This window comes from Girardinichthys multiradiatus, chromosome 21 (genome assembly GCF_021462225.1).
Source record: "Girardinichthys multiradiatus isolate DD_20200921_A chromosome 21, DD_fGirMul_XY1, whole genome shotgun sequence".
NCBI classification, from domain to species: Eukaryota; Metazoa; Chordata; class Actinopteri; order Cyprinodontiformes; family Goodeidae; genus Girardinichthys; species Girardinichthys multiradiatus.
In genome coordinates this window covers 32,155,359-32,174,279 of record NC_061813.1, presented here as the reverse complement: position 1 = coordinate 32,174,279, position 18,921 = coordinate 32,155,359, and the positions used below count along the sequence as shown (strand labels likewise).

Genomic DNA, 18,921 nt, shown 5'->3' with positions numbered 1-18,921 from the left:
TACTGATAAACATAAGAAAGCTCATAGAACTGTCTTTAATTGTTTTGAAATTCTTTTACAAACAGAGTAATTAAATTTTATGTGGCCAATGTCTGTCCATTTTGTCTGTCTGTTTTTGTAAAATGTTTTTTTTATGTTATGTAAAAATTAGGGTATATGTGCATGATAATAATTAAAGAATATACGTGCAAGTCTGATCCTCAACAGTACCATAATATTAGGTCAATTTTTATGGTGAAACAAAAGATTTGGACTTTTTCCAGTCAGGTTCAGAATGATCAAATTAGATTTAAAATTTAACACAAGATGAAATGCTCCTTAAAAGGAATAACTGGACAGAATTACTATTCCTGAAATTGAGAAAACGTTAGTTACTTGAAATAAATACAAAGTGTAATTAAAAAGGGAAGAGCTATAGATGACTGAAACTGTACAGGTGTGTTTATAAAACTGGGTAAGACAAGCTAAGATTATAAGACATAACATGCTCTTCATTTTTGTGTTCATCAATTTTAAGCCTTCTAAATTGATAAGAGTGAGTTTTTTTTAGAACTAATAAAACCTAAACTAAACCAAGCATTATTAAAATAATAGCAGCTAACAGAAATAGTGACCTCATTTTTAAATATAATGAGGACTTACTGCAATTAAAAAGAAAAAAAGATTAGAATAGATGCATCTAAAAAAAAACTAAATTAGAATAGATTTTTCAGAGCTGTGTTATTGGAACCAGATGATTTAAGAGAGCAACGTTATCATGCAGGAAAGATCCAATTAAATATTATTTAATCTTGTCTATCATGACACCATACAGGTTTTATTAACGTCTTGGACAGCACATATTATGTATGGGAATAAATAAAATAAAGGTATAATTGGTAGCACAATGGAAAATGCAGTTATTACTGAAATTATTAAATGCAGAGCAGTTACCAGCTAAATTAGTTGAGGGTAAATGTGAAGGGATTACTAGATGCCCTGAAGGAAAGCCTATATGACCTAAATCAATGTTCCACTGAATTGCAAATGTGAGGCATGTGCAGAGCCATGTCTCAACTGGGGGGATGATTGGCTAAGTGAACAAACAATTCACTACATATGGATTTAATACTTACTAAAACCTTACTAAAAACAAAATTTCTTGTTTGAACAGTGGCAAAAAGGGACTATGTACATTTAGAATTCCAAGGACTTATAGTGATAATCGTATACATTTTGTTAACAAAGCCGAGGAAGCCTTTCTTCGTGGCTTATTTCTGGACCGTGGTGGCAACTGCTTTTGAAAATTATGACCCCTGTCATTGCTGTGTTATTGTTGTTTGTCTTTTTTACTCTGTGTGTTATTCCCTGTATCAGAGCAATAATATTAAGGATGGTTGGAGGAATTTTTGATACGATGTTGTCCCAGGATTACCAACTTCTTGACGAGGACCAGAACTATGATGACACTTTGGAGGAGAAGACACAAAACTTAACAATAGTTTAATGTTTAATGAGGTGTATGCTTAAAGCTTTTGGAAGTGTATACATGGATGTGTTATTAAGCTAAACAATAATAAACAGGAGGGAATTGTTGGAAAAATGTATAAATATTATCATTGTTTAGTTTAAACAAGGTTTATGTTTTAAGCTCTACTCTAGTGAAGATGATTCCTGTGATTGGTTTAAGTGTGGACAAAGGGTTTGTGGAAATTAAGGAATGTGGTCTGGAGTGGATCAATCCCTGGACATGACATGTTTATTCCATGTTGGAATAATGAATCTGAGATTATTTAATATTAATATTTTATCAAATAATATTTCGGTCTGTTAAGGGTTGTCCTGTGAATACCAGCCCAGTAAAGCGATGGTATTAGGACAGAATAGAAAGGTGTGAGACGAGCTCTGACATTATTGAACAGCATAAACTCTGCACACACATAGAATGAATTCACACAACTTCTTAAAATACAAGAATTTATTAACAAAAATAAGTCAACTCAAAGTCAAACATATTTCAATCAACAAACTCTTTACTATGCTAAAACAATCCAACTAAACTACCAAGCAGGATTAAAGAATAGGGAAGACTAATAGGCTATGTACAATATAAACAAGTTGATTAAAGATGATTGAAAATCATGACCAAAAGAGGGATGCAACATTACCATGCAATGTTTATGTTTGATAACCAAGGATTATCTTGAAGAATCTGGAAATGAAGTTAAGTTAGTTTTGGAACCAATTTAGGCAATAATCAGCAACATCTAGACAACCCTTCACAATGCAAGATCAGATAAAATATTATTTTAATAAAATAATGTTTTAAATAATGATCTGCTGAATAAAACCAACCTTCTGGATAACCATTTTTCAACGGCATCTAATTAGCTGCCTTTATTTGTTGAAATAATATTTGAAGAAATATTATTAAGGGAGTATTTTGGAAACGAGCCAAATCTTTCTGGAGAAATGGGGCTTAATGGTGTTTACTTAGTTATCAAATCTAGTAAATGATGTTTAGGGACTATTATTCACTAGCTTGAAAACTAACAACCTTTCTGTTAAATACTCTTTAGTAGCAAGCACGTGGTTTTACCGGTTAGCAGTTGAGCTAACAAAAGAAGCTAATAGCTTAGCACCAGAATCAACACATACCTTTAAAATACCATTAATAAAAGGGTTAAAAAGCATAAGCGCGGACGGCGCGTTATGAGCAATGTTCTGTTTAAAATCACCCTTTAAATAAAGTTTGTCTTAACTTTAAAACATACAAAGAACACAAACAGGGCGGTGTGTGCTGCAGATAGCCTGCTAGCACTAAGATAGCCGAGTTTCACACAAACAAAACCAAACTTCATAAATGAAAACGTTCAGATCATTTCATCCTAACTGTTGTTCTGCCCAAACCTAACCTCATGAACTGTGGTAAGAAGTATTGTCCAAAAGACAATGAGATTTGAAGAAGGTATCCACAGTGAGCAAAGGGTTAGCTTCCCGCTAACCTCCTCAGCTTTGGGGGGTCTGAAGGTGCGTTCGCTCTGTGAACAAAAGGGCTAGCTCCGGAGCTGTAGCTGGGCGGCCTGTCCTGTCCCCTAACCACACGGGTTAACACGGAGACCGCGTCTTTGTAGGGGCTTCTCTCGAAAACCGTTTGCTTCTGCAGGGCTCGGCGAGAAAGTCAAGCAATGACCCCCGTTCATGAATGAAAATACCGGATACACAGACAGTATTTCATTTGTACTTATCTTTGCATATGATCAATAATCGTATGAGATCTTTGGATCCAGTTGAAGAGTTTATGTCTGTTTGCCAGCAAAGAGACATCAGCGCGCTTTCCTCCCCTATCCGGTCCCTTTTGAAGGCCGTGTGGAAGAGAGCGGATGTAGCAACAGCTGTGCTTTTATTTGGGCAGTGGCGTCACAGGAAGTCCGAAGTTATCCCGTTTCCTGGCTGTGCCGGAAGAAGGTTAATGCACTTTATTTTGAAACATTTCAGAAGAGTTTGTACCGGAGTTTAATGTTGAAATCCATGGCTGTGGGTCCCAACATACCGTAATGACAACTCTTCTAAGTTGAAATCTCTGTAAGAATTGTCTAAACCGATTCCCGCTTTTTACTTTTAAGAATGTGAGTTGTATATAAAAGGCTGGTTCAAGGACTTCTTCCTTTGTGAGAAGGAAGTCGCTGTTCTGCAGAGGACTGTCTTTCCTTTGCAAGTCAAACTTACTTGGTTCACCTTGTGTCTTATTTTACACTTGTCTGTATTTATCAGCTTTTTAACTTTAACAAAAACCCTCAATGAATCCATGATGAGTGTACATTTTCACCTGTTTTTTATGTACAGATTTTTCTGCCCTTCTTTTTCACTTTTCTTCATAGTTATTTTACTTTACACCCACTGAACAGCTGTAGGCTGTGGCTTTTTGTAACTGTGAGATATTATTTTTTTGTTTTTTAAAGAATTCAGCAAGATTAGTACCAAACCACCTTTTTTAAAACAGTCAGTTTAGTTCTGGTTTCCAGTCTCCCTAATTCCTAATTCTGATGTCACTACATTGGTCCAGTGGGCTTCTTTCCTGCTTTTAATCCCCATTTCATCCTCAGTCATGAAAGGACAGAGGACTTTAGTTCAGATCTGTTTGTCATTTGTCTACTATAAGATAGATTTACAGTACATCTTTCTGTCCTTAGCTTTAGGTTCCTCGAGGTGCCATATCCTATAAATAACCCTGGACACAGGAGGATAAGAGGAAATTTAAATGAATGAGAAATTAATTAAATAGAATCATTGTTTAGTATAATTTTTTTAATGTTTGTAAAAGTTATGTTTTAGGAAATCATTTTCCAGGCAATATTTGTTCCAGGAAATGCTTCAGTTTCATTTTTACTTGAATCTACTAATTCATAACACTTCTCAGTACATGTGGGATCAGTCTAAGATTGTTACTGTGAAAGAAGGTGTTGATGTGGTCTTTTTACCTAAAAAAAAGTCCAGTCTGCTCTGACTGTGAGCCTAACCAAACTCTGTCTTTTCCTGCTTCATCTGAAAATCAAAATGCGAAGCATGTCACAAGTAAAAACCCCCAAGGGCAAAATGAAATGTGATGAGTTTCAAGGGATTTTTCAAGAAATGAATAACTTCAGGCATTGCAATTCTACACAGATTTGAAAGTTTAAATCAAGATTAAGATATTTGGTTGGAACTAAATGTTATTGAATTCGTAGGCCAATTAAAATTAGGATCTGTTGCAGTGCAGATTAATATACCATAATTGATAGATATTTTCAACTTCAACCCTCTTCTTGACTGCTCCTTTATTCATTTTCAGTCCAGTCCACAGATATCTTTCAGAGGAATACTTTTTTAGCTTGTTAAAACAGTTTTACTCTGACCACTGATTCAAAACAACTCAAGGGACGGACCAATGTTTTGTCACATAATTGAAATTGGATCCTTAGATGCTTTGTTGACAAATGCTTGTCACAAAGATGAAATGTGTTTCTAATTTAGCACCAACAAGGTGAATCCCAAAGAGCCATTAACTGAAACTTCTCAAAGCCTGTCCAACATGTATGTGGGCCCCATTTGGATCTTCCTCAGGCTGGATATCAAGCCGAAGTGATCTCATAATAGGCTTCTTGTACAGAACCCCCTTGGGTTTACTAAATACAACCCATATTGGCAAAACCATTTGGGCACCTTATGTAGGTCTTAGCTAGGTCTCAAAGGGGTATTAAGGAAATCAGTTGAGCTTGTTCAACACATCTAGGAACTGTATGACTCTAAGGTTTTCGTAACTTAAAGATGTCCTGCATCAAACCTTTGTAGAAAATTAACTTGGGGCTATAGTGTACACATGGACAATCCCCTCTGTGACCTGTTATTAAACCCTCTTTCTACCCATGTGGGCCCCATATGTAAACACTGGCTGGGGCTGTAGATAATCGACTGAAGGATGAATCAACTTCCAGGTCATTTCAGGTCTTTGCTGGATTTTCTTCCATTTTCTGGGGATACACGATTTAAAGACACTGTTTGTGTGCTGTATATAGTTTTTTAGGCGTCATACTTCTTGAGTTTTCCTCAGATTGTTGTTTAATTTTTAAAACAATTTTTTAAAGCACAAAGTGCACAATCTGCTGTTATGCTTAAAAGGAGTACACAGAAACTGAAGTATAACCAAACGTCCAAAGAAGTTGCGTACTTCTAGAAAATCTGAAGAACTGTTGATCGAGACCACCTTAAAAATAATTTACAAGCAAATCTGGCTCCTTGGAAGGAAAGCGTCTATCAAATGTTAGAATTTGACTTGTTTGGATGTTAAACATGCAGTGTCTTGCAATAGTATTTACAAAGCTTAAAATTCCTTTTTTTCATGCTACAACCCATGTATTAAAATTAGTATGTGTTTTTCTTTACAAAAAAAAGTGTGGTGTGCAAATGTACTCTTCCCCCTTTAATCTGATACACTAAAATAAAATCCAGTGCAACGATTTGCGAAGCTGGTTCAGATATACCTGCAGCTGTAATTGTAGGTAAACGTGGTTCTACAAATATTAATGCAGGGATGCTGAATTCAAAACGCATTTAATACTTTTTTGTTTTTTTTATTTCCAAAAAAAAGATGTAAAAATCTAGTATATTTTTCCTTCCACTTCATAATTATGCTCTTCTTTCTGTTGCTCTATCACATAAAATCCCAATAAAATACATTGAAGTGTATGGATGTAGCAAAACAAAATGGGAAAAGGTAGAGAGAGTGGGAGACATTCGGCAAATGTCGCTGGGTCCGGGCCTCGAACCCGGGACAGCCGCTTCGAGGACTGTAGCCTCCGTATATGGTCGCACGCCTATCAAATGTTAGTATTTGAAAGGTGTTTGGATGTTAAACAAGGAGTGTCTTGCAAAAGTATTTACAAATACTCTTTTTTTCATGCTACAACCCATTTATTAATATAAGCATGTATTTTGTTTTACAAAAAAAGTGCGGTGTGCAAATGTACTCTTCCCTCTTTAATCTGATACACCAAAATAAAATCCAGTGGAACGATTTGCGAAACAGGTATAGATATACCTGCAGCTCTAATTGCAGCAAAGGTGGTTCTACAAATATAAATGCAGGGATGCTGAATTAAAATGCCTGTCAGATTTTTTTTATTTTGTATCTTTGTCCTACCACTTCACAATTATGCACTATGTTGCTCTATTATAAGATACATTGAGGCGTTTGGATGTTTAAAGGGTATGAAAATGTTTGTAAGGCACTGTATTGAAAACATGAAGGGTAGTTAACAGACATTGAGCTTACATTTCACCTACTACAACTAAAATACTGTTTTTAAGGGTTTTTTATGCCCAAATACTTGTTCAAGATTTAACCTGAATTCAGCTTTCGTGACAACAAAATTATTCTAAAATGTGTCATTTCTTAGAAAACACCTTTGAAATTCTCACGTCCCATTATGTACTCGGGGGCATATATTGGTTTGGGCTGTCCTTGAAGTGCTTCACATTTTGAATTTCAGGAAAAGCAGGGTATGCAAAAAAAAAAAAGTCTCATCGTGTTCGCACCCAGACAGGATTAAAGCTCCTGTACTTGTGTTTTCAAAGTCTTGAAATATGAAAAGGCAGAAAAGTGCTATTAGAGCAGACTTGTAAATTTTTATGTGATTCTGTCTGCCTGGGATGCTGTGGCCTTCAGGAGCCAGGGCTAACTGCCATGTTGCAAGCTTCTGCTCTTATTATAGTTCTAACAGTTCTGCAACTCCAGATGACAAATTCAAGCACGCATGCACGCACGCACACACACACACACACACACACACACACACACACACACACATCTACACATTCACTCATCTACATACAAACACACACATCCTACTGTCATAGTGTTAATGGCCAACTTAACCCACATGCAGAAAAACACAACTAAACAGAGAAGTGTTTAGTAAGAAGTTTTAATTGCAGAACCAGGTACTGGAAACCGAGGATGCTGAGCAACTGCAAGAGAAAAGCGAACGCAGGTAAGACACCACCAAAGAAACCTTAACAATGTGCTCTATGTGAGAGCTTACGTCCGGTTGAGTTAGGTCCGCTAGGGAGAGAGGTTATGATCCTGGAGGGGCTGTGAGCAACACTGCAACGTTGGAGCAAGGTAGTCCTGAGAGGTTCGGAGGAGGCTGGACAGGGTTCGCCTGGAGCTATGAAGCAAACGTCTGATCCGGCAGCCAGCGGGTAGAAGAGCGAGAATCCAGAATCCATAAACTGTTAGAAGTCTTCCAGAGATCTCTTAGGAACTAGGCTTTGGTATCCTGAGACAGATAAGACCATTAGTCAAGGGAATAAACAGAGTCTTCACAGAAAATCAAAAACTTCACAAAATCATGAAATTGGCCAGGCTGAATACCACGAGGAGGCAAAACACTCAGGCGTCGAAGTACTGGCTCGCCTCCTTCTTATAGTCCTCCAGCTGATGACACTCATGCGATACACCTGACCACCCAGAACTCAGCTCCTAACGCCCCTACTGGTGGAAAAAGGTTAGCAGCAGGCAAAAAATAACCAGGATCTGACACCTACCACCCACCCATGCACATATGTACGATATATATACCTTAAATGAAATGCTGAGCGTTAATTACATACATCCACTACTGAGAGTAATGGGATTATGTACATCATAAAGATTTTAGCTCATGTAATACAAATATATAAAATATTCCCCACTTTTGGTGATTTAAATTCTGAAAAATACTGTAAGAACAAACAATGATTCACAAAGATGTTTTTACTCAGCAACATTGTAACATATAATTGCTCAGACCTATTACAAAACTGTAAGGTTATGCGGGAACATTGTTTTACTATGTAACTCCTGAAAATTATGTAATGCAACATGTAAATCAAAGCACACTGTCTGTCACTGGGATTGTTGAGGGACTGACACAGCTGACTGTTGTGTGTTGAGGTCACTGTGTAGTGCTTCATTTTCCTGTTGCTTCCCACTGAGAGTTTGCTGCAGAAATAAAATGCCTTACTCTCAAGTTAGCATGCTGAAGTTCACATTATGCCCTAGAAGAACTTCTAGAAAGTCCTATCAGAACTAGAACTTTGAGTTAAATAACTCATCAGGGTTTCAGAGACTATCTTTCAGAGTGAACCAGCTGACCTTCAGCAGTTTCCCACCATCACATCAGTGCCTCAATTTTGCAGCTGTGATCTTGGGGAACCAAACATCCAAAACATCCGTCATCCTGGATAAATTATTCATAACGGAGCTGCCACGGAGACGGTGGGACTGATGCATTTGTTTTGCTTGTCCCATCACTTCCCCTCTCAACATTTCAGAGACTCTTCTATTCGGTGCGCAATGGGGACAACAAGGTGACAATGCCTCTCCTATTGCCTTCCTCCTCCTCTCTCACTTTCTCTCAAACTAAACTTTCAACATGATAACCCACACTGATCTGCTAAATCTTGTTTGTTTATTTCAGCTGCAGTCTGTGCATTAGGATTTCCTGTAGATGCTGAACTTGTTTACAAGGACAGATCTGCGGTTTCTGCCAGCCTTTGTGCTGTTTAACAAAGATGTTGCCGATGAAATTTGAGCTCAGATGTAGAACTTCCTTTGGGAGACCTCTAATGCAACCCCGTCCTGCCGTTACAGCGTAATATTTAGGGCAACAGACATGGGTTTAACATGTTGCGACACACATGAAGCAGAGCTATGCAAGGTGTGCTGCATTAAAGCGCATGTCAGAATGTGTTGGTCTCTACTTTTTGTAACACGGGCACCCAGCATCAGACAACAATGGATTCTTTCCTGTATCTAAGCATAGTTTAGAGAACTATATTAGAAATATTCTATCCAGGAGCGACACAGAAACACTAGTCACTGCATTCGTTACTTTAAGGCTGGACTGTTATCAGGATGTCCCCAAAAGCCTTCAACTGACCCAAAACGCGGCAGCAAGAGTTCTGATGAAAATTAAAAAGAGAGATCATATTTCTTCTATTTTAGCTTCCCTTTGTTGGCTCACTGTTAAATCCAGAATATAATTTAAAATTCTCCTCCTCACATATAAAGCCCTTAATGATCTAGCTCCATCATACATCAGAGATCTGATTGTTCCAGATGTTCCTAACAGAGCACTTCGTTCTCAGACTGCAGGTTTACTGGTGGTTCCTAGAGTCTCTAGAAGTAGAATGGGAGGCAGATCCTTTAGTTATCAGGCTCCTCTCCTGGCTTAAAACTTTCCATTTTAATAATGTTTATAGTTAGAGTGGCTTAGGTTATCCTGAGCTATCTCTGTAGTTATGCTGCTATAGGTCTAGGTTGGTGGAGGACATAACGTTCCCTCACTCTGCTATGTTCTCCTACTACTTTCCAATTTTGCATTATTTTGAGTTTGTTTCAACTTTTAACTGTATGTTCTCTCTCAGTTTTTTCTCTTCCTAGAAGCTACACTGGGCATGACTCTGTGTTTAGCTGTGCCAACTTCCTGCAGAGGGGTATCGGCTGAGCCACTGCTGCCAGCAACTTATTGATCTCCTTCTACAGATGATACACTTTCCTTCAGTGTTTAACCCTCTCTCTCCTAGACACATTTATTGGCTTAGCTTTTACTGGTACTAACTACATGTGCTCTTTTTCATACTCTAGACTTGAAAACTGGCTCAGAGTTCATCTGCTACCCATACAGAACCCGTTTTAGCAGGTAGTCAACCTTCAGAGTAGGAGAAGAGAAACCTATTCTCCACAAAGTGCAAGTATAATAAAGACATAACATAAGCATAAGTTCACAGTAAGTCATAAGTCTTAATTATGCAAAGTTAAAACAGTCATGAGACATTAGCAAGCAATGACATTTTCTATTACACTGTGTAAAAAATCCACTTAATTTATGAAGATGATGTCAAGACTTTATCCAGCTTCCAGCAGGCTGGCTGAGAAACTGACAGATATTCAACATGGGCTCACCAGGGGTCCTTTCAAACTGTTTTCCACCCCTGGAAAACAATAAAAGGAAACAGAGCAGGAAAGCTGTCAGAATCTAGAAAACTGTCAACAACTTTGCTTAACATGATACAGCACCTTGCAAAAGTACTCACATCCCTAATAGCAGTTTTACATTTTTATCATCTAAACTTCAGTGTATTATATCAGGATTTCATGTGATAGACCAACACAAACTGTGTGTAAGCAAAAATAATACCTGTTGGGTTTTTTTTTTCAAGAAAAGGCCTATCCTTTGTTGAACCACCTTTTGCTAAAATTACCGATACAAGATTTTTTAAGGGGATATCTCTGCCAGCTGTGCATATTTATGCTGCCATCATCATGTTTCAAACTAAAGATAGTGTTTTCAGGGTGGTGTGCATAAACCTGAAGAGGAAGGAAATGGCATAGATGGTTTGCTGGTTTAATTCTGTTAACCAGGGAAATCTGAAAGGTATGCATTTTCTACTCGGCCCTCCTGGGTAAATACTTTGTAGAAACCGTTGCTGTAATTACAGCAACCCTTTTTGTAGGTATGTTTCTACCAGGTTTGCATACGTAACGATTGACATTTTTTATGCATTCTTTGCAAATAACTCAGTCAGACTGAATGGTGAATGTCTCTAAACATCAAGTTTTTTATTAACACAGATTCTCAATTAGACTGTGATTTGGACTTTGACTAGACCTTTAAAACCCATTAATATGTTGTAATTTCAGCCATGAAATGGTCTAGAAGAACCAGGTTTCTGAAGAATTGGCATCCATCTTCCCATTAACTCTGGCCAACTTTCCGGTCCTTGCTAAAGAAAAGCAGCCCACAGCACAATGGTGCCAAAACTATGTCTACAATGCAGACTGTGAGTTTAGAGCAAGGATGTGGAAAAGTATGAATGCAACCCTTTTCAAATACTTCTGTATATGAAAATGTTTCAAAACATGTAACATTTTCTTTCCGCTTCACAAAATGCACAGAAGATGGTGGCTGTGAAAAACTGGAGAATTTCAAGAGGATAAACACTCTGTGTATAGAAGTAGGTTTTTTTACACCCTGAAACATGTTGTGATATCAACCCTCAGGAATTTGCTCATTATTTAATAATGTCAGCTGTTATGTTGAATTGTATGAAGCCAAGTGTGTTTTCCTGTACTGGAGTAAGACGAAGACTCCCTTTAAATATTTTCCCTTTCTTACTCAACTATAGCTGCTCTCAGCTGAGAGCGATTGGGGCATCATGCTGTTGCAGGCCTGCCTAAAACTGTTCTTTTCTGCTGGGCTGATGAGAATGAAACTCCTGGAAGGTGGGTCTTTCCCCACCTCGTCATGCCAGTTTTTTGGGCTGCCTCATCTCTACAGTGAGTCAATTTAAGGGTTTGGGCCTTCAAAAGAAGCTGCATCAGAACCTGAAGGCTTACCTGGCAGCAAATCTTCTCCTCAAGGTGAGTTTTTCTTTCACTATTCCTGCAGACGCTTATCTCACTGGAAGGCAAGGTTAGTCCAAATGATGAGCTGTTCTGGTAGGGTTCAGCAGGTTCAGGAATGGTGTCTTGCTGCAGATTACCTCAGCTTTTAGTTTGTTACTTAATCTTTGTAACAGAATTGCCATTCGATTTTCATTAATGATGATTGCCTATAATATTTATATTACAATTATCAGTGTAGTCTTACTCACCATTTGCCAAATTTTAGATTAAAGAAGAGAGGATGGGAAATAGGACTTGACAGACTGATATGAGCAATCATTAATCACAGAAACAGACTTCTTAAGAGCATCATGGGGCTACAGTCCTTCCCTAAAGCCAGATATTTAATAAAATCAAACGTTGTGCTGATCCAATTCTGCTGAGGTCAGTCAGACTCAGACAACAAACCAAACCACCTCTTAGCAGAAGTAACATCGACAATTAACTGAAGAGGTTTCTTTGCCCAGAATGTTGACTCAGACCATTTTCCTTTCACTGACACAAGGCAGAGTTCAGTGGATACATTCATTAAAAGCATGTTCTAACTTATATTGAACTATTTTTTGCCACTACCTGTAATTGAAAAGTAACGGAATGACAAGTTTAAACACATTATGTTGCAATCCTGGTTTTTGGGGGTTCTTTAGAACAATTCTGGCTGATTTTAATGTAAAGGGAGTCTTACATAATATACACAAAATGTGAAAATGTGCTAGTCAGGATGCGGGTTTGTGGTGATGTTGTAATGTTTTGCTCACCTCAGAGCTTCAGTCTGTAATACTTTTTACAGGCATATTTTTACATACATTAAACTTTATTTGCATATTGTCCAAATAATGACCCATGTTTTATAGGATGTTGTTGTGATTTTACAGCTTTTGTTTTATTTTACAGACTCTCTTAAGCAACCTTGTAGCAGAAATAAAATGGAGGACCCATGGCAAAAGGCTTATAACTTTGCAGTTGAGGTGGCAAAAATGGCAGGAGTGGTACAGCTTTGCTCTTTGTTATTCTCTGCAGATATAACAACAATAAATTGCACTAAATATCTGAAGTATGGGAGATAATATGGGTAATTCTGCTCTACTAATATTCTGTACAATTAGGAAATTCTAAAAGCTGGTGAGAGTGAAATAAGAGTATTGACCAAGAGCTCCACTGTGGCCCCGGTCACCAAGACTGACGAGAGGGTGGAGAAAATCATCATTGGGTCTCTAAAACAGGAATTCGGAGAGGACGCACATTGGTGAGCAATGCACAGAGACATATATGGGTATGACAAAGGTTTAAAACTACACTACAATATCCTTCATTTAATATTGGTCCTCTGCTTACTCCATGCTGCAGTTTCATTGGGGAGGAGTCTGTTGCAAAGGGCGAGCCATGCATCTTGACTGACAAACCTACGTGGATCACAGACCCAGTAGATGGCACCACAAACTTTGTGCATGGGTAAGATGCCAGAGCACTTTTTGCATATTAGAAATGCTGTTATTTTGCAATCATACTCTGTAATATACAAATCTGGCAATAATACATGAGGGATAAGAGTTAAAAGTGACCAGTAAGTCAATTTTCTTGCTATTTGATTGTATGTTTAATGTTTTTAGGTTGAAGTAAAACTATTTCATGCATTTTGTAGATTTAATTTCTTGTTTTTACAGTCATATTTTGACCAGATTTTTTTTTTCATACAGTAAGAGATAAACAGAATACATACAAATAAAAGCTAACTGAAAAAAACAATGAATCCCTGAATTACTACATACTAAAACAGATTATTTAAAAAGACCGACCAAACTGAGAAAAGTAGATAGGGAGTTTTGTGGGTAATCTTTCAAGAAATGAGTCAATTAACATCTCATTAATTTTGTATAGCCATGCAATGACCCACTATTTGTATTTAAACTGTGCTATTTACTTACAGATTCCCGTTTGTGGCAGTTTCTATTGCCTTTGCTGTCAATAAACAGGTATGTAAAAAAACAAAAACTATACTTCATAATCACTGCTTGATGTGACACCCTAACAGATGATTTCTGCCATAGCTGGAGTTTGGTTTGGTGTACAGCTGCTTGGAGGACAAAATGTATAAAGCAAGGAGATAGAAGGGTGCATTCTGTAACAATGAACCCATTCAAGTGTCTGATGTAAAAGGTAAAAATATAATTCACATTTATTTAGATTTGCCTTCTACATAGCAAGCAACATATATAACCCCATTTGGCTTTCTGTTGTAGATATCCACAAGTCCATCACCATTTCTGAACATGGAACTGATAGGAATCCAGAGAAAGTGACCAAAATCTTCTCCACCATGCAAAAGATTCTCTGCATCCCAGTGCATGGGTAAGTTGAATGACATACATTTTTACAATCTATGCAGTTTAAAACCTTTGTAGTATCCATGAAATACAATTGACCTAAAAACAAGCCTGTTCAGACCTGATTTTTCTTGTTAGTGAGGTCAAAAGTAAGAACATGAGATGAACCTTTAAAATCCAGACATATTAAGGCTAAAAATAGTTATAATTTCTATATATCATATAAACTAAGTCATTCTGCATTTATGCTTTTGTAATTTTAAAAGCTTTCCAACTGTACTTTAATTATAAATTAGAAGGCATCTTTTAAAATAAACTTTAGAGGTTAATGTTAAACTAAAAGTGTAATTTTGTTCTTTTAATTCTTTAAGATTAAATAAAAAAAAACAAAAAAACAGCATGGTTTTAAATATCTTGTTGGTACCGATTTCAGTTCAACACAAGTAAATGAAGTGTAGCTTTAAACTGAACCAAAATGATGAAAACTTCTGCTATAGCTGTTATCATGTGAAGCCTTGAGCAAGGAATTCAGTTTATGTTATTGAAACTATAATGTATAACATGAAATGATTCATTCTAGTGCTTCTGTATTCATAAAGTCGTTTGAAAAAGTGCTTCAACTCAGTTGTTTTACTCAAAATATAAATTAGACAACATTCATTAAGGTCAGCTTCTGAAGCTAACGTTAAACTCTGCTAAAGGTGTAGTTTTAGTTCTTTATTTAACATTTTGTATACAGCTGAATAACCATTTTTGGAAATTCACTGATTATAATTATAGTTCCACACAGGGAAATTAGGCATAATAAGAGGCATTGGACTAAACCAGTGCTGAAAAAAACATCAGCTGGCTAAAGTTTCGCTAGCATTACTAAAACAAGCCTTAAGCTAGCAAGTCAGTCATAGTCACATAGTTTTTGAAACTGTAATATAACAATAGTGACATTAGTCACTGAATTTTTGTTTGCAGTACAAAGTATATGTAGTATACTTATATATCTAAATGTCATATACATTAAATTACATAAAATTGCAAGCGAAACAGCTAATTTTCATTGAATAATCTTTTTTTTTACAATTTTTATGAAATTTAGGATTTTGTTCTTGAACTGTTAACTGGTGTCTTATTCTATGTTTTTATTTTATATAAAGAAAAAACTGACAAAAAAAATAAAAGTAACTTTAACAAAAGTTATTGAAGGCTAATGTTGTTCCATGGCTAAATAGAAGATGCTAGCTAGCGGTTCAGTGATATTTTTTTCCATAGACATATCAGAATTAATATCGCGTTGTGAACTGCCATCTTGAAATTAATAAATTAGCCTGAATAAAACGAATTACATAATAAATATGAGAGCTTAACAAAAAACATATACTGAAAAACAATCCTCTGGGTACACACACACACACACACTCTTGTTTTGCTATGTAGTGAGGTCCATATGTTGACTCCCATTGACTTTCATTGATTTTCAGTAATTTTCAACACTTTCTATGCCCTAACACTGACAATAACCCTAAACCTAACTATTACCAGTGCATGCCTAACCCTAACCTTAACCTAAACTCAATTCACACCTTAGTCCTAAACCTAACCGTTAGCAAAATAGGTCATGAGGACCAGCAAAATGTCCTCACTTTGGTACAAACGGTCCTCAATTTGATGGTGAAATCGGGAAAATGGTTCTCACTGTGATGCCAAGACAGGAACACACACACACACACACACACACACACACACACACACACACACACACACACACATATATATATACTCACACACACACACACACAGCCTGAAGCATGGCTTTTCCCTGAAGATAATTGCCTGGTATTGATTGTTGACTATTTCCCCCCGAATTAACTTTACCTATCTTCTGTCTTGATAAGGCTCCGGGGGTCAGGAGCAGCTGCTACCAACATGTGCCTGGTGGCATCAGGGGTAGTTGAGCCCTTCTTTGAAATTGGGATCCACTGCTGGAATATTGCTGCTGGTGCAGTTATAGTCCAAGAAGCTGGAGGAATCCTTCTAGACATTGATGGTGTGTTTACTTTTACAATTCTTCTACAAAACAATTGTATTTATTTTTGTGGATTTATCACTCAAAATACCAATGTAGGACTTAACAAAAAATGTAGGGGGACCATTTGATTTGATGTCTCAAAGGATGATTTAATCAAACAACGAGATTATTGACAAACAGATCATCAAGGAAATTAAAATATTCCCTTCAACGAGGGATGACGCACCAGTTGAGAAATAAAGTAGAAGATTATTAAGAGCTGGTTACTCTGACTTTGCAAATGGACTGGAAAAACGTATTTTTATACACATTGTCTAAAGTTACTGCACCACAATTATTCCCGATAAGCATGAAAGCTTGATGTGATTTGTTGGCAGCACATTTTGCCAATTCATATAATTTTACTCACCATTTCAAGCTGATATTAATTTGATTGCCTCTCTGTTCTGTGTCTGTAAAATATTTTGATTAAAGGAGGAAATGGTTATAATTTTGCTTTTACCAATCTTGTATTTTTTTCCCCTTATAACCATGTGTGCATTTGCTTTGACAATAAAACCTTTAATTAGCGATCAGCTCCACATTTTTCCATTGGTAAAGTTTAACCCTTACTATCAAAACTCACTCACTCACTTCTTTTTCAGAATTATACTGATGTTATTGTGATTGTATTTGACAATCGATAGATGTTCTGAGTCTGCATTTAGAGAGTAATTGTATGAAATACATTAGCTAACTTCTGCCCATTCTCACTAAAAAATCCCAATTTGCTTGGTTCTGTTCACGTGACTTCCTAAACCTACCACTAGAGGTCAATAATGCATCAGACATTAGATTTTCTTGGAGCAAAATTTTCAAGTTACATTGTTATATGTTTTCATGATGCTGTTGAGTGTTTTCACAGTTTCCCTCACAAACACATTTCCTAACCTATAAAATACCAGTGAATCATTTAAGATCACTCACAATATATATTAAAACATACCATTTCTTCCTGGTAACTCCTGAATGAACAATTGGCTCTGGCCACAACAGGGACAAGATGATGGTAAGAGCTGAGAAAAGCAGCTGCAATGATAAATAAAACAAGATAAACAATGAAAGAGAGCAGCAACAACAATACAAATAACAGTAGGAGGTCGGGTGAAAGGCTACGGAGGTGATGTGCTTGAGAACATGTTTACATTGCTGCCTTTCAAACACTATGATGATATCTACATGGGGTCAGTGCTCATGTTGCACATGTGGATTTTAAGATGGCAAAATGCTGGTTACGTTTAGATTTCTAATCTGTAATATGAGGCACCTTGTTACTAATAGACAGCATATTAGTTGCCTATAGTAGATGCACTTTTGCTCCAACTTCTTTATCAGATAGTAGAAAAATATACCTTTCAGGAGCAGAAAAGTGCAACAGAAGTATATGAATTCCATAAAAAATGATAAAGTTGGAGTATTTTGCAAAGTGATTCAGAGGCCTTGCATTTTTTCATATTGTGAAATTTAAACTGAAACTTAAGTGAGTTTATTTATGATTTTATATAATACAGCAACACATAGTAGTGCATAATTATGAAGTTTTCAATAAATAAATAAAAATCAACGTGTGCCAAGTAGATTAAGTCAACTCACCTGGGTCAGTACTTTGTAGAACCAGCTTTGCACGTCTAGATACTGAAATGTTTGCCCATTCTTTGCAAAATAGCCCAAAATCTGTCAGACTAGATATAGAGCACATGTGAACAGGAGTTTTCAAGTCCTGCCCCAGCTTTTCAATTAGACTTAGGTCTGAACTTTGACTAGGCCATTCTAGCTTTGATCTAAACTGGAGTTGTGTGATGTATCCAATCACAGTTGTTACAGTTTTTCAAGGTTTGTTATATCTTAGTCATAAATGGCTACTTGGATGCAATATTGATGGGCTACAATATTTTAAGTACCTCACAATCAAACTTATGCCAATAATATGTTTCGCCATGTAGCTAAACTTTTAATGAATTTTAATGTCCATGTCTGATATAGATTTTGGTGACCAAGATGCTAAAGCTTAAGGCCCATGGGATGCAGTTTTGTGTTTGCCTAATATTGCTCAGCCTTAAACTAAACCATTCCACTGTAGTTCTGTCTGTATGTTTCCTCTTTGGAGGTAAACCTCCAGCCCAGATTAGTTAGCTACAAGCAGAGTTTCTTCCAGGATTGTCCTGTATTTATTTAGCTCCATCCATCTTCCCATCACCTGCAGAGTATCTATCTATCTATCTATCTATCTATCTATCTATCTATCTATCTATCTATCTATCTATCTATCTATCTATCTATCTATCTATCTATCTATCTATCTATCTATCTATCTATCTATCTATCTATCTATCTATCTATCTGTCTGTCTGTCTGTCTGTCTGTCTGTCTGTCTGTCTGTCTGTCTGTCTGTCTGTCTGTCTGTCTGTCTGTCTGTCTGTCTGTCTGTCTGTCTGTCTGTCTGTCTGTCTGTCTGTCTGTCTGTCTGTCTGTCTGTCTGTCTGTCTGTCTGTCTGTCTGTCTGTCTGTCTGTCTGTCTGTCTGTCTGTCTGTCTGTCTGTCTGTCTGTCTTTTTTGAATGATGGATTGAACAGTCCTGTCCAGGGTGT

General features: G+C 36.8%; 1 pseudogene; it reads left to right on the top strand.

Moving 5' to 3' along the window:
* The first annotated feature begins 12,783 nt into the window (after positions 1 to 12,783).
* On the top strand, positions 12,784 to 16,534 carry LOC124858397 (annotated as a pseudogene).
* The last annotated feature ends 2,387 nt before the right edge of the window (positions 16,535 to 18,921 follow it).